Genomic DNA, 16,066 nt, shown 5'->3' on the forward strand with positions numbered 1-16,066 from the left:
AATGTCAGCTACAAAAGTGCTATGCACATAGCTGTTCTCACTTTCTGGTGACATTGTAAATAAGAAGAGGGCAGCATTATCTCCTGTAAATGTAAAGAAACTTCTTTGTCTTAACGATTGGCTGAACAAGAAGAAGGACTGAGTGGACTTGTAGGCTCTTAAGTTTTACATTGTTTTGTTTTTGAGTGCAGTTATGTAACAAAAAAAATCTAAATTTGTAAATTGCACTTTCACGACAAAGAGATTGCACTACGGTACTAGTATGAGATGAATTGAAAACTACTATTTCTTTTATCATTTTTACAGTGCAAATATTTGTAATAAAAAATAATATACACTTTGATTTCAGTTACAACACCAAATACAATATATATGAAAATTTATTAAATATTTTGGATGTTTTTCTACATTTCAATTGGTATTCTATTGTTTACGGCTATAATGTACTTACTGTGCCACTATGTGAGCTGTCTGCACAAACATATATTTGCCCAGGCAGCTCCCAAAGGATTTGGGCTCTTTTGACTTGGGAAGACTCCCTGACCCAAGTCAGTGGTGCGCTCTCTCTCTCTCTCTCTCCCATTCCAGTACTGCAGACCTTATGAGTTGTCACACTGAAGTCAATGGGACTACTTATGTGAGTCGGGGCTGGAGGATAGGATCTCAATCTGTGTGAATGAGTCAGCAGCACAAGTATGTGAGCTTTGTTTCTGGTTTCTTCTAATAACCTGGACAGTGAGCTACACTCAAATGGAGCCTAGGCTTATGGGCCAAGTGGGGATAGAGCATGTCAGTATCCACTGGGAATTTCCCATAATGGGAATAGCCTGGGACCCTGTTCTCATCCTAAAGGATATGAGTAATTCCCAATCAATCAATACAAAAATGGCATTTTTTGCATTGGGCTATATGTTTTGCTGCAGGACACAGCATCAGATCACATCCTTTTAAGAACATAAGAACAACCATACTGAGTCAGACCAAAGGTCCATCTAGCCCAGTGTCCTGTCTTTTGACAGTGGCCAGAGCCAGGTGGTTCAGAGGGAATGAATAGAACAAGTAATCATCAAGTGATCCATCCCTTGTTGCCTGTTCCCAGCTTCTGGCAAACAAAGGCTAGGGACACCATCCCTGTCCATCTTGGCTAATAGCCATTGATGGATCTATCCTCCATGAATTTATCTAGTCCTTTTCTGAACCGTGTTGTAGCCTTGTCCTTTGCAACATCTTCTGGCAAATAGTTCTGGAAGTTAACTGTGCATTCTGTGAAGAAATACTTCCTTTTGTTTGTTTGACATCTTATCTAATACTTATGCCCCCTGGCCCTGGTTGTTCAGACGTCCTTATTTCAGACACCTTGTTTTCAAGTCTCTTGAAGGGACAATAGCAATATTATCTGGACCGTCAGATCTTGGAGGTTGTATTTGTAATAAACATACAATGCCTGATTTACTAGTAAGTTATAACATTGTACAGCAAAATATCTCCATTGACACCAGTAGTGTTTCACTGGCAGAAAACTGGGGTAATGCAGTGGAGAATCAGGTGTATGTTTTTATGTCTGTTACTGTTGTTTGCTCTCATCTTTCTAATGATGGCACTGACTGCTTCTGCCTGAAGATGAAGAGATAGCAAAGTCACTTTGGTATTTTCTTGCTCCTCAGGTGAGGTTTGTTAAAAATTTGGATTTATATTGGGAAGGGATGGACTATCTTGATAGGATTTAAAATAGAAAAATGGCTTTTAGACTCATACTTCCTTGTTAACTTTCTAATTTTTTTATTCTTATTTTATTCTCCTGTATTTAAAGAACTTGACATCTGTTGGTGGGTCAGCCTATAAATGTCACCTCTCTGGTAGAATTCTCCATGAGCAATTAGAAATAAAGCACAGAACATCTAGAACAGATGGGACTGCTATACAAAAAAACCTCTCCCTTTACTACTTCCATCTTTTCCAATCCAAATCTCTTTCCCTCTGTCAGACATTTAAGCTATGGCATCAAATTAGAGTTAATCAGCTGGAGCATTTATAATTAATGAGAAGGTCACATCCCATGTGAAATGGAGTTTTATTATCCAGCTCCAAGCTTGCAGTTTATTCACTGTAGGTTAGAAATTTTGGGCCAAATTCTTCTTTCCATTGGACCAATGTAAATCTGGAGTAGCTCCATTCAAGCCAACAGCATTATTCTGGATTTATATTGATGTAACAGAACAAAATCTGCCCCTTTGTTTCTAGAAGTAGAGGCAGAGACAAGAAAATTCTAGTAGCTCTACTGCTGATGAAACAACATTTAGGGAGGGGTACTGAATTTACTGGTTAGGCTGACTGAAATCTGGACATCATAGCCACTATTTTATTTTGGCTTTTTAGCCCTGGTTGCTTAAGACTAAGTTTGAAATAGCAGAGGACATGTCAGGATGTTGCCATTCCCTTTACTGAAATAAAGTAATTTTTAATGATCTAGGAAGAGATCAGCAGAAAAGTTTCCCTTGTTCCATATTCCCCATGTGAACTGTGCTGAGATTCACACTTTGCTCTTCACATCTGTGGACAATTATATCACTTTTATCATCTCTCACAGCTCCTCCTGCAATCCTATTTTCTTTTCTTTTTAGCTCTTCTCTGCTGATATGAAGAGTGATATGTCTGCTGGTGGTGATGAAAAGCAACATCACTGTTGGCTTCCCTGAAGTGGAGCCCTGCCAGTGTTGATCATTGTTACAGAAACTAAGCTATCTCAGCTGTCCACAGAAATCTGAAATCTTCCTTGGGGTTTTAGCTGTGCTATGGACAATCAGTCCAAAGATATTGAGTCCTTGAAGTTTACACAGACACAGCTACAATTCTTGACCTGACAAGTGGCACTGGGATTTAAGCACAGTCTTCAAGATCTAAATGCCGAGTTTGCTAGCCCAACTGTATCTAAGAGAATCACAGCACCACTAATAAAGTATCCCACTGCTTTTCCAAGGAACAATGAATAAGTTAAGGTTAAGTTTAAAGTTATGTGAGTAAAGAGCATGAAAAGAAATCCTAAAAGCCTTGTTAAATATTAAGGCAGAATACCTGGTAAATCATCTGACTATTGAGTATCTGACATGGATTTTGTTTATTCTTTTACCGTGCCTTGCACCGATCCCCTTATTTTGTGTTCCAGAGAATAAGTTTGAAAGTCATCCTTATGCTTTCCAATTATTCTATTCTTTTTGTTCCTTAGACATTTTGGATCAAATCCTCAGCTAATGTAAATCACAGGATCTCTATTGTGATCCTTATTTTAAAATATGCTCATCTTGTCAGTTAAAACAGTTCTGAATCAGTAGGTATTGCCTTCTTTAAATGCCAAATTCAGACTTTTCCCAAGAAGGGTAAATTTGTGAAAATATTCAACTTGAGTTGTTTCATGGAATAATTGCTGTGATTGCTAGATAGCATAGTTAAATCACACTTTTCATGTACAGAACATATCACAAACTTTTATTGGGCTCATGTAGGAATAGAGCACACCTGTGATGCAAGATTTGTATAAAAATCCTTACAGACGAGTAAACTGAGGCACAGAATGGTTCAGTGACCACGGCAAGATTACACAGTGGCAGAACAGAGACTAGTTTCCAGGAAGTATTGGCTATTAGATAACACAGTCCATCTGTTATTTTAAGATAGTTCAGTTGATAGAATAATTATTCTTCCTGAAAAAATACATATTTTTGTATTAGTTCAAAGCAAATGGAAAAAAATCTAGAACCTGTAGTTTATTATTAACACAAAGTGTAATAGGCTGGTTTGCCCGTAAGGGCTAGAAAGCCTGGGGCTACTCACCTCTGATTACTAAGGAGGCACACCTGGGCAGGAATCACCTGATTCCCCTACAGAGAGCAGCAGGAAGAAGCCAGGCTGCTCGCCCTGCAGAGAGCTCTCAGAAAGAACAGAGGGGAATTGAGGTGCTGCTGGGAGCAAGCAGGCTCTGGCGGAGAAGCCTGAAACTTGTGGGGAAAGGCCTGGGAGAATGGATGGATTTGAAAACATTATTTTTAATGTCTAACTTAAAGCAGAAGCCAAAAAGGGATAGGAATGGACAAAAGTGTTGGTAAGTTATTAAGGAAGTCCCCGAAAGGGGGAAACTGAGGTGAAGGGCCACTTGCAGAGCCATTCTGAGGCCAGCAAGGGTGCCTGGAAGGAGGGTACACCAACACTTAGCATACCGTATGTACACAAATATATACAACACCTGCAAATGCACCAGTATGCCTTGATTATAGCCTATGCAACAGGCAACAAAATGTCTGAAAAAGAATTTGCAGGAAAAATATGCTTTTCATGGAATTGCTTCTCTGATGCACTGAATTATCCAGCCTCTTCAATTCACTCTCCAAAACAGGTGGATGTTTATCTGCTGTATTTCTATACTGTCCAGCAAGTCAAGTTTGTTAAAATACAAATTTCCCTACTTATGCTACCAATAATACCTTTGATTATTACAACTGAAAGGATTTTAAAAACCTAATTTCTCTTAATCATTTGTGCTGTTTGTTGATTTTTATCTTTTCAGTACCTTCAAGCTGGACACTGAACATACTAATTGATTTCACTTTTGTGCATAGTCAGTTTCATTTTAGGATTCTTACTCACTAGGAAAATGCTACAAAAACTAATACAAATGCAAATTATTGCAAAACCCTTTCTATAATAATTAATAACCTAACAGCAGGGGAAAATACAATATAGTGTCCCTCTATTTCCAGTCAAATTTATTTCTCTGAATAATAATTGTGGCTATTTCAGGGCACCTGTTAGGCTACATCTACTGTACAAGCTAGGGGTTGTGATTCCCAGCTCACATAGACATACTTCATAGAATCATAGACTTTAAGGTCAGAAGGGACCATTATGATCATCTAGTCTGACATCCTGCACAGCGCAGGCTACAGAATCTCACCCACCCACTCCTATATCAAATCTGTGTCTGAGCCATTGAAGTCCTCGAATCACGGTTTAAAGACTTCAAGATGCAAAGAATCTTCCTGCAAGCGGCCTGTGCCCCATGCTGCAGAGGAAGGCGAAAACCCCCCAGGGCCTCTGCCAATCTGCCCTGGAGGAAAATTCCTTCCTGACCCCAAATACTTGCACTAGTTTCATCTGAGCTAGCATGCTAAAAATAGTAGAGAAGCATGGGCAGCAGCTCTGGCACCACAGGCTAGCCACCCTGAGTTCAAACCTGTCTGAACCCCCTGGCGACATACGTGGGACAGCTAGCCTGTCCCAATGCCTGTGCTATGCTGTTTTTAGTGCGCTCTCTGAAATGAGAGTGAGCATGAGTATGTCAGCATGAGCTGAGAATCACACCCCTAGCTTGTAGTGTAGATGTAGCCATCATTTACAATCTGAAAACAGTGGTAGGAAGTTAGCAGTGCACTGACCATGAGGCAGGCTGCTTGCAGTTTAATACACTTGCAGTGGAGCTCTGCCTGTTTCTATATTCATTTTCCACAAAAGAAAACAAAAATCTTTCTAGTGATTGCTTCCATTTGATCGCTGCTCAGTGGCCTATGTGAAATGGTCTAAACAAGTTCCTACTGGACAAGCAGTACCAGTACCACTGATGCTAATTGACATCATTGTATGTCAGCAGCTGAAGATTGAAGGAGCATGGGAATTGAAGAACCTCTTCAGGCTTTCAGGTGGGGCACCTCTTGCACTGCCGCTTTCTCTGAATCTATTTGGCAACTGTGAAACGCCTTGAGGAAGTATTCTCCTGTATGTGGCAACTCTCTCTTATGTGGCAGTGAGATTTTGTTGATCAGCACTGATCGACTTGTTATGATGGGGTATACCCAGCCTTTGTGGGCCCCTTGTTGGAGACCCTGCTGCTCTGCTACACCCTGACCCAGAAAACAGCTTTCTGAGAGGAAAAGAGAAGCAAGTACTAGACCTCTAGGGTTGCCTACAGAAGCATCCCAGGAGAAGCCATTTTGGGAACCATTGACATCTGGTCCTCCAGCAACTAGCAGGGCTGGGAATCAGCAAGAGCCAGTCAAGGCTCAGCAGGCCAAAATAAAAGAAGCTGTCTGTTGCTAGCAAGGTAGTTCCTGGCTGGAACCTGTTGAGTGAGGAGAGATGCTTCCTAGCCCATAGGCAAAAGAACCAGGTTGGGCTGGGACCTATGGTGACCACAATTAGTAGCAGGAGTTCAGGGGTTGAACCTTGCTGATTTAATTCCAGAGAGAGAATTAAGCCCCAGAAAAATAAGAAACCATTTTATTTATAATTGGTCCTGAAAGGCAAGGAATTTCTTCTGTTTGAGTTTGTTGTATGCTGGAAGGGATTTGAATGGTGTGATGAAGCTGGTGGGCTCAGCCACAGAAGACCTCAATAGGCAGGCTGACAGCCTACAGGGGGTACGGGAAGCTGAGGAGAGCAGCAGCTCCATCCCAGGAAACCAGCGGTGCTTAAAGAGATGAGTGCAACCCACCACACTTGTGTTATGATGTCATTCCTGGAAGCACCTGATGCCATATATTAGAAGGGATAAGGGGGATGTCTGAAAATGCCCAAAAATCATCAGCAGAGAGCCTCCAGCCCTTTGAGATCAGGTCATGCTTAAAATCCGGTTTCAGCTGTCCCTTCTAACCCTTTGATTCTATGATGAAATGAAGGGGCAACAAAACTATGTAATGGGGACAGGAGAGGAAAGACGGGGATCAAAGGAATAAGGTGGGGGGGGAACACTCTCTTAAGAAATTAAGTGTCTTGACTGATTCACTTGCTGTGGTGACCCCAAAGAGGTGAGACTTAAGCAGAGACATTAACATGAAACTTAATTCACAAGATTTCCTTGCTTTAGATTTATAAACCAAGATGTAAACTAATTTGTTTGTGTATCACTGCTAGCTTTAGGGGAAAACAATCCAATTAACATGAAATCTAGAAAAAGTTCTATTGATTATCTGAATATTCCTGGTGCATGACTATAGTTTTTCTTACATTTGGGCTGCAAAGTCAGTAAATAAATGTCTTAAAGAATAAAAAACTGACTGCACAGGGCTAACTGTAAATCAGGAGCAATTCCAGTTAAGTCAAAGGAGTCCTGCTAATGTAAATCTGATCTGAGAAGAGAATAAGGACTAAATCTGAGAAATAAACATTTTCTCATGTACCTGCTGTTAGAAACAAAATACTTCTGGATGATATGAATCTGTAAGAAAATGGCATGAACCATCTTGGCTTTGGAAATAAATGTTTCCTGGCTTTCTGAAGCAAATTTGTTTTTCCATTTTGGTGATTATATATTATGGTAATAAATCACTGGGAATCAGGAGACTTTAATGTGGTCTGACCAGTCTCCATAAGGGACACCTCAGTGTCTTCCTGCAGCTTTTGCCTCTGATGCCTCCCTGCCCACTAAGCCAGTTTCTTTGTTAATATTTCATGTGCTTTTGTAGTTCAACTTACTTGGGAAAGCAGCAATGTTCACTGGAGCACCTAAGAAATTTAATTACAAACTCTAGAATTGGTGGGTTTTTTAACATTAGGCTCTGAGGGCCAGATTCTGATCTCACTTACACACTGTAAATCCAGAAATTCCCCAGTGACACCAATGGGGTTACTTCTGACTTACACTGTAATGGGGTGCACTGGCCCTTTAAGGATGTGGTGCCAGAAAAACCACCCTTTCCAGGTGCTTGGAACAAACAAATGACCTGGTAGCTGAAGAGAGGAAGTAGTCCTGGGAGTTAGGAGTTGGATGAGGGAGGAAAAAAACTGACATATTTCCTTTAAGGGTCCATGCTCAGGAGACCTGTAGTGTAGGCTGGGGGCAGGGCTTTCCCTCTTCCGGCCAATCAGGAGGAGCTCTCTGTAGGAGGGCAGTATATATGCTGCCTTTGCCCTCAGATCAAGGGAGACATTGACAGGAGAAGGAAGCCAAGGTCAGAGCTTCTGCAAGAGCAGACTGGGACTACTAGCCTTGGGTGAAGCTGACTGACAGAGGAAGAGCTCTGGATGTGGGAGAACTGGACCAAAGTATGAATTGGGTTTATAGACTTTATGGTGGGGGCTCTTTGGAGATTGTTTGGATTATTTTGTGATTAAGGATTCTGAACTTTATTTGACGTTAAATTAGCTCTGGGTAGGGGTGCTGTGAGCCACAACAGAGACTGTCAAGAGCTTTAAGGGGCAGCAAGAGGGAGCTAACAGGGACAGGCTGCCTATAAAGTGACCTATGGCCACAAGATGGCGTACAGTAAGTAGCACCCTGCTGCATACACCAATGACTCTGTGCTCCTGAATGTGGCATTTTTTTCTTTTCTCTTCTTCAGGGGAGAGGTTAGCCAGTGATGATAAAGGGTCTGATTCTGATCTTATGCTGGTGTAAATCAAGCGTGACTCCACTGAAGTAAGTTGGCCAGATTCTATGACAAGCCTCTGCACTGAAGGCACATATCAGGAAACATGGGAGCAAAGGGGCCTCTTGATTGGCCACCATGGCTCCTGGTATATGATAAAACAGCCCTGGAGTCTGCTCTGGCTGCCTGTGGGCTGCTCTGCAGCCCAGAATAGCAACAGAACAGAACACTGGTTACCCTTCCTCCATCCCTACATTGGGGGTTGTGTAGGAGGAGAGCATAGAGCTGCCCAGGTTAGTTCAACACCACCTTAGTGGTGCAAGAATTCTCCGGGCAGCTGTACTTGTGCCTTGTCCACCACCATGTTTGGGCCAGATTCTAGCCTCGAGAAGTTACAACAGTGGGAAGACAGTGTACATTAGACCAGAACCTGGCCTATCATTCTTCCAGCTAAACTCTAGGAGTGAGTGGGTTCCAATTTAACTAGAGGAGAACCTCAAAAGTTTAGGAGCTTCGGGTGAGTGTCCAATAGTTCAGATATTTCTGAGAACTCTCTGCAGAAATTCTAATTCTGTTCTTCAGCAAAACAGCCTTCGTTGTGAAACTTTTATACAGTACTTGTTGGTACTGGCAAGAACAGCCCACCCATACACAAATGCTCCTCTCTTTCTCTCTGCCATTCCACCCTTTATTTCCTATGAAATATTGTCATCAGTTGCTTCATCTCAGTCTGAAGTTTCTATTTAGTGTTGACATTGTGGTGCTGATTTTTCCTGAGTGTAAATTGACATAGCTTGTAGTCAATCTACATCTGCTAAGGATCTGCCCATTAATAACCTTAGGATTTGGTCCAATAATGTTTTTAAGACTTTTGGAGGGTTCTGCCTATAACTTGTATTCTTCCTCCCTGAAATCAGTTTCAGTTGAAAGGTTTACAGAAATTGAGATGTATTTTCAGTTTTTTTATGAATTATTTGTATATCATAGTCCCAAGGAACACCTGTCATGGACATAGATCTTGTTGTGCTAGATACTGTCTTCCCTGTATATCTGTTCTATCATAGAGATATGTCTCTTCAGATTAGTGCCAGTAATTTACACGTCGTATTCTGGTAGCATGTTATTGGCCAGCTGTATTTGGTCTTCCTGAACAAGACTTCTAGTGTGTGGTTGTGTAATGGACCAGAAAACATAAAAAGTAGAGAAACAGAAAACATTTTAAAAAAAATATGTAAACTGCCTTTTCATTTAATTATATAAAATGCAGGCCTCAGTCAACGGCCTGGGTCTGTATCTGAAGACCGTTCTGTTTCAGTGTTTCAAAGAGAGAGCTGAAATAGGGCATATAGCAAGTCTCCTTTTGGTTCCTTCTGCTCCTTGGTTAAATCTGAACTAAAATCAATGCAGAAATTGTAGAACTAGATGCAGTTTTCTCTCATTTCAGGGCAGCAGGTAACATCACTTGATTTTTTTGAGGCAGTTAAAGGTGCTTTGATAGTAAAAGGACAGCAAGATTAATGGGCAGTCATTTCCATAGTAACAGCAAGGCATGTTGGGAAATGCAACCACAAGGGAGACAGCACCACATGTGCCAGAAATTCTGCTCCCATGGCAACAGAACCATGTGGTGGAAAACAAACAATGCTAGAAATCTTGCCAGCGGTCCTTTTCAGCAGAGACAGTGCATATAGTCAGCCATTCATTTACTTTCACATTCAAACAAAGTTACAGTGGAAATATTACTTACTTAAAAAATAAACTACCATAAAACTGAGCACAGTATATGGGTAATGATGATTACTAAAGTATAAGCAGAAATCGTTAAAGAAATATCCAATTACGGGAGCTTTCTATTTTAAAAACATATTCCAATTACTTAAATGTTGTGCTATTGCAGTTCCAGAAAAATTACACAAATTAGAGCAATCTTCCCAAGCAGTGCTAGCAGAAAAAATAAAGTAATTATAACAGAGTGTAAAATACATTTCACATCTTCCGGTTTGGTTACTTGAAAATGTTTTGATTATGTGTATAGGAGCTAGGCCTTATTTTCTAAAAGGAGAAAAGAAAGAGGAAGTGAAAAAGAATATAGGATAAATGGGGGGGAAGGTGAGGAGAATGTAAAATTTGAAGGGAAGTTGTGATCTGAAGGTTAGACAGGAATAGTAGAATGGAGGGAGAGATGTAGAACAGAAAACCAGGAGGTTTTTTGTTTGTTTGTTTTTCCCTCAGTATCTAAGTTTTCTGTCCAGATCACTTCAAGGAGGAAAAGAATGAGAGCTCTTCTGTCAAGGGGAAAAGGATCTATAATATATGTGACACCTCCATCCTATGGGGCATCAGGATATTTTTAGGCCTTCTTATTTTAGGCTGTCAGGTACTTCTTTCCTCTGAAATCTCTTGTTTTGGTGTGTTTCTAGAATCCAGTCACTATTACTGTGATGGTGTGAATGACTGCTTCCTAAGCAAGTCATCTTTTTTTCTTTAATCACACAACATGCAATACAGTTTAACTTTTTATATACCTTTCATTATACAAAAAACCCTCAAAATTCTTTACAACAGGAGTCATTTGTAAGCTGAAGTGTAAAGAGATTCTAAGGGCTTGGCTACACTTACAAATTTGCAGCGCTGCAGCAGGGAGTGAAAACACACCCTCTGCAGCGCTGCAAATTGCGGCGCTACAAAGCGCCAGTGTAGTCAAAGCCCCAGCGCTGGGAGCCGCGCTCCCAGCGCTGTCCGTTATTCCCCACAGGGAAGTGGAGTACGGACAGCGCTGGGAGAGTTTTCTCCCAGCGCTGGCGCTTTGACTACACTTAGCGCTTCAAAGCGCTGCCGCGGCAGCGCTTTGAAATGCAAGTGTAGCCAAAGCCTAAGGCAAAGAACAAGTGAAGTATCTCTTTGATATGATACATCCTCTGGCCTTGTCTCTACTCCCAAATAACTGGATTAGCTCCATTGAAGAAAATTGGAGTTACTCCAGATCTACACTGGTATAACTGAGAGCAGAATATGGAACTATATGTCACATTTAAGGAGGGTGGATTTGATAGGACTTTTCCATCTCTAACTTCTGTCTTCCTAAACTTAAAGTGACAGTACAAGTGAAAAGAAATGCCTAAATAGAAAGTTACAGGTAAGAGAGAAGGCCCCAGGTGGAGGAGCAGAGTGGATAGAGACATAAGTAGACAGGAGGATAGTGGGGGAATTCCAGGAGCTGGTTTAAAAATAGATGTTGTGATAGTGTCCAGTTTTTCAGAATGAGATATAGCCCAACTTCAGCATGCTGAAAGAGCAGCGAGTCTGGCTGTATCAAACAGAGGCCAAGGACAATGACACTTTCAATCCACTGATTTTTGGAATGGCATCAGTTGTATGCAGTGGAATTCAGTCAACAGTGAAATTACTTCCTATTAGGTTGCTGCTATTTTTGTTAATATCAGTCAGACTTAGCTGACTGCTTTCTGTGGAAAAATCTGTGTAAATTGGAATGGTGAAAGTGGTGAAAAATTGCTCCTTCCATATCTAAAACAGTCCTAAACTCACCTTTAAAATTTGCTAGACTCCTCTAAGTGTAGAATTTTGTACTTGGTGGTTGGGATTGTGCATTTTACTAGGTTTCAATACAATGGCATTGTATCTGAATTGTACAGGAATTGTTCACCTTCTTGGACTGTATGTGGAGTTTGTTCCATTAGAACTACTTAAAGGTTTTACCCTTTTTAAGCTGAAGGAGTTTCTCTTTCAACCTGTTTGAATCAATTAATCAGATTCAAAGGCACAATAGGGAGATTTTTCATTTGTCAGCTTTTTTTTCTCATTTCATTTATGCATAAACTTTAAAACCTCTCAGCTAAAACAGTAATAAGTGGAGGACAAATAGGATTGAATTGCACACAGGATAGGCCCATTGGCCTCCAGAATACAGAAATTGCAGGCCTCTAGTTATAGGCTTTAATTTGAAGCTAATCTCAGATCCACATGCAATTATTTATAGTCCTGATCCTGCAATTTACAATGAGCGGGCAGGCTGCTGTGCCTATGTAGAGCCCCATTAACTTTAATGTGAAGTCCACCCATGCATTGTAAATTGCCAGACTGGAGCCTCAGATTATATGCACTTGGGGGGATGGGTCTTGTCCCAGGTATTGTCTGTTGTGTCCTTCATTAAATGTGAGCATTTAATGAAGGATAAATAAAAATAATCAAATATAAATTAAGAAAAAAAGATAACGCTGTCTACAACATTACATTTGCCTTACTACAAAAGTGAAACATGCTAGCTAGAAACTTTTGAATACAATCACTGTAAATCAAGCATAAACTTTCTATATGATAGAAATATCCAATTAAAAAGCCTGTGAAATGTAATATACAGTTATCTTCTGAATATGTAACTTCATAATCTTTATCAACATTACAGGAGTTCAGTGAGGATCCAGGAAATACTAGTTTCATCAGAACAAAGAAACAGATGCCACTCATTCCAAGACAATAGATAGTGTATGAGATTGAGAAAATACGAGCTTGAGTATATTACTTTTTTTCTCATATGAGTTTGATTTGAAACATATGGAAACATTTGCTCAAAATTATCTAAATGAGAAAAATTTGAGCCCTAAATCAGACTGTGGCCCAAAGGCAAGTTGAGAACATAAGAACAGCCGTACTGGGTCAGACCAATGGTCCATCTAGCCCAGTATCCTGTCTTCCAACAGCAGCTGATGACAGATGCTTCAGAGAGAATTAACAGAAAAGGGCAATTTATTGAGTGATCTATCCCCTGTCGTTCATCCCAGTTTCTGGCAGTCAGAGGTTTAGAGACACCCGAAGCCAATGGGTTGTGTCCCTGACCATCTTGGCTAATAGTCATTGATGGACCTATCCTCCATGAACTTATCTAATTCTCTTTTTTGAAACAAGTTATACTTTTGGCCTTCACAACATCCCCTGGCAATGAGTTCTACAGGGTTGACTCTGCGTTGTGTGGAGGTCCATGCAGTGCTTGCAGGAAAGCTGGTCAAAACACTTTTGATTAAATGAAACATTGCCAAAATAATGTTTACATGGAGATGTATGAGTTTTTCCTAAATTTTTCATTGGGATTGAGGAGTGGAGACAGGAAGACTCCCACACTCTATAGCAGGGGTCGGCAACCTACAACACACATGCCAAAGATGGCACGTGAGACGATTTTTAATGGCACGCTGCTGCCTGCCGGGGTCCCGGCTCCACTCAGCCCCCCTACCCACCGCTGTCTCCTGCGGGGGCAGGAGGCAGAAGCTTGGTCCTGCCGGCAGCCAAGCTTCCTCCTCCCCCGCTTCTTCCCCCAGCGTGCTGCCTTCCTGCTCTGCCTCCTCTCCTTCTCTGCACTGATCAGCTGATCGCCCTTGCGAGGGGGAAGGGGGAGTGGAGGAGAGCTCCAGCACGCTCGCTGCTCTGGGGAGGAGGCAGAGAAGAGGTGGGGATGGATGGGGCCCTGGGGAAAGGGGTGGAATCAGGCATATCCCCTCCAGCCCCCTGCCGTTAGCCCCTCATGGCTGGGGGCTGGGAGCACCCCCACAAGCTGAGCACCCCAGCCCTCTGCCCTGACCCCTGCACCCCCTCCACACACCCAGCCCTCTGCCCTGACTCCTGCACCCCCATAACCCCAGCCCTGACTTCTGCACCCCCCACACCCTGATTCCTGCACCCCCTCACATCTCCAGCCCCCGTTCTGATTCCTGCACCCCCTCACACATACCCAGCCCCCCCATGCCCTGACTCTTGCACCCCCCCACATCCCCACCCCCACCCTGAGCACCTGCACACACTCCCTCCCACATTCCCAACTGCACCCCCAGTCTGGGGTCCTGGCTGCCTGCCCCGCTGCCAGCCAGGGTCCTGCAGGCCCCACTCAGCCCGCTGCCGAACTAGGTGAACGGAACTCCAGGCCGGCAGCAGGCTGAGTGGGCCAGCAGCGTAAGATCAGCATTTTAATTTAATTTTAAATTAAGCTTCTTAAACATTTTGAAAACCTTGTTTACTTTACATACAGCAATAGTTATATAATATAGGCTTATAGAGAGCTTCTAAAAAAACATTAAAATGTATTACCAGCACGTGAAACTTTAAGTTAAAGTGAATAAGTGAAGACTCGGCACACCACTTCTGAAAGGTTGCCGACCCCTGTTCTATAGCCTGGTGGCTAGGGCAAAAACTCTAAGACATCTCGAAAGGTAATCCTATGTCAGACTGATCTGTTGCCAATGAAGATTTTTCCAGTAGTTCCTTTCCTTAATGTATCTGTTCTAGACAGCAAATAAGATTACAAGTGTTTCTGCAGGTGCTTTAGCTTTTCAGAGGTTTTCATCTCTTCAGTAGTCATGTCCATTACATAGCTATAAAGCCGAATTTTTAAAATTCCAGTATAAAGACAATGATAACCATACACCAGCAGCCAATTAAAACACAAATTCAGTCACTACTGACTGGGAGAATATTCTCCTAGCTCCTTGATATTTACAAAGATTCAGGGATCTTTGTCACCGTGCAGAAGTTCCCCTGCCTCTGACCAATCATGCTTTCTGTACTGGAAATGACATCAGGACCATGTTGGTAACAATAGCTATGTCAGGAAAGAGAATGACTTTTCTGGCCTCTCCTTCCCAAAAGGGATGCGGAGTGCAGTAAAGGAACAGCACAAAGGAGGCATCTGTGGTAGGAGGAAGAAAGTATGTCTTTTTTGAGCTTCTCCCCATTCTGGAGATGAAATTGGGCCACATGTTAAAAGTATCAACAGGAGGTGTCAGCCATTTGTCACCTTTTAACCAATAAATGGCATTCATAGTCCTTATTTCCATCAATTTCAATTAACAGAATAAATAGTGAAGTCAGATATTTTTTTAAGTGGTCCTATTCCGTATCCTTTAATACCAAACCTACATCCATTCTATGCATCTTAGAAAACTTAAGTGGGAACAGAAATTTTAGCTTAACTTCTAAAATTTTAGCATCCCCTGTCAACTCAAGAAGATCCTGAGAGATTGGGGAATGACTTCCATAGCCCCATTATAGAGCAACAGCTGGTTTCTCACAATGACATCTTAATTTGTATTGGCTTTTAGGAGGTGAAGGCAGCAGTCCTGTATCCAGAGAGAAACAGATTCCTCACTGATCTGATTGGGTTTCAGACAATTTCATTCACTGACATTCTCGGTATGTTGGAGGGCTTGGTGCTGCTACCTGGAATTTGGATGTGTGCTCCTGATTACTAAAATCAAGTGGGATCAAGCTGAGCCTATTGCTGGTAGGAGATAATAAATGTGTTCTTAAGCAACCCTCACATGAGTACCTCAATGTTTTCCCAGTGCTTGGCCAAGATAGGGGAATTGATAAGAGCAAAATGGCTGAGGTTCAGTCACCTAGTCTTATCACGTTAATAATTGCATTCCACTCTCATAGTTGTTGTCCACCCACACAGCAAGACACAAACCCTAGCATGAAATAAATATGCCCTCAGATGAGAGACTGGTATGCCCTAGCTCAAGAAACTCTCTCTTGATGTTGCTGATCTCCATATCGTCCTACCCTTTTTGAGGTGGAGAAGCCCCATTCAGAAGATGATGGTGAGACAATGCTGGGAATATTTGGAGTCTTCAGATTTCCTACACCCCAGCTGTTATCCAAATTCTGTTTTCAGGGTATCCCCAGAATAGCTAACCTATTGCCCCCTA

The 16,066-nt window shown here is 41.8% G+C and overlaps 1 long non-coding RNA gene across 1 annotated transcript; it reads left to right on the forward strand.

The window, feature by feature from the left end:
- The first annotated feature begins 7,889 nt into the window (after positions 1–7,889).
- LOC123372655 lies at positions 7,890–15,621 on the forward strand. Its single transcript, XR_006580392.1, has 3 exons — positions 7,890–8,028; positions 8,325–8,401; positions 15,458–15,621. It is a non-coding gene; the product is annotated as an uncharacterized LOC123372655 (long non-coding RNA).
- The last annotated feature ends 445 nt before the right edge of the window (positions 15,622–16,066 follow it).

Source organism: Mauremys mutica, chromosome 6 (assembly GCF_020497125.1).
Source record: "Mauremys mutica isolate MM-2020 ecotype Southern chromosome 6, ASM2049712v1, whole genome shotgun sequence".
In the NCBI taxonomy this organism is placed as follows: domain Eukaryota; kingdom Metazoa; phylum Chordata; order Testudines; family Geoemydidae; genus Mauremys; species Mauremys mutica.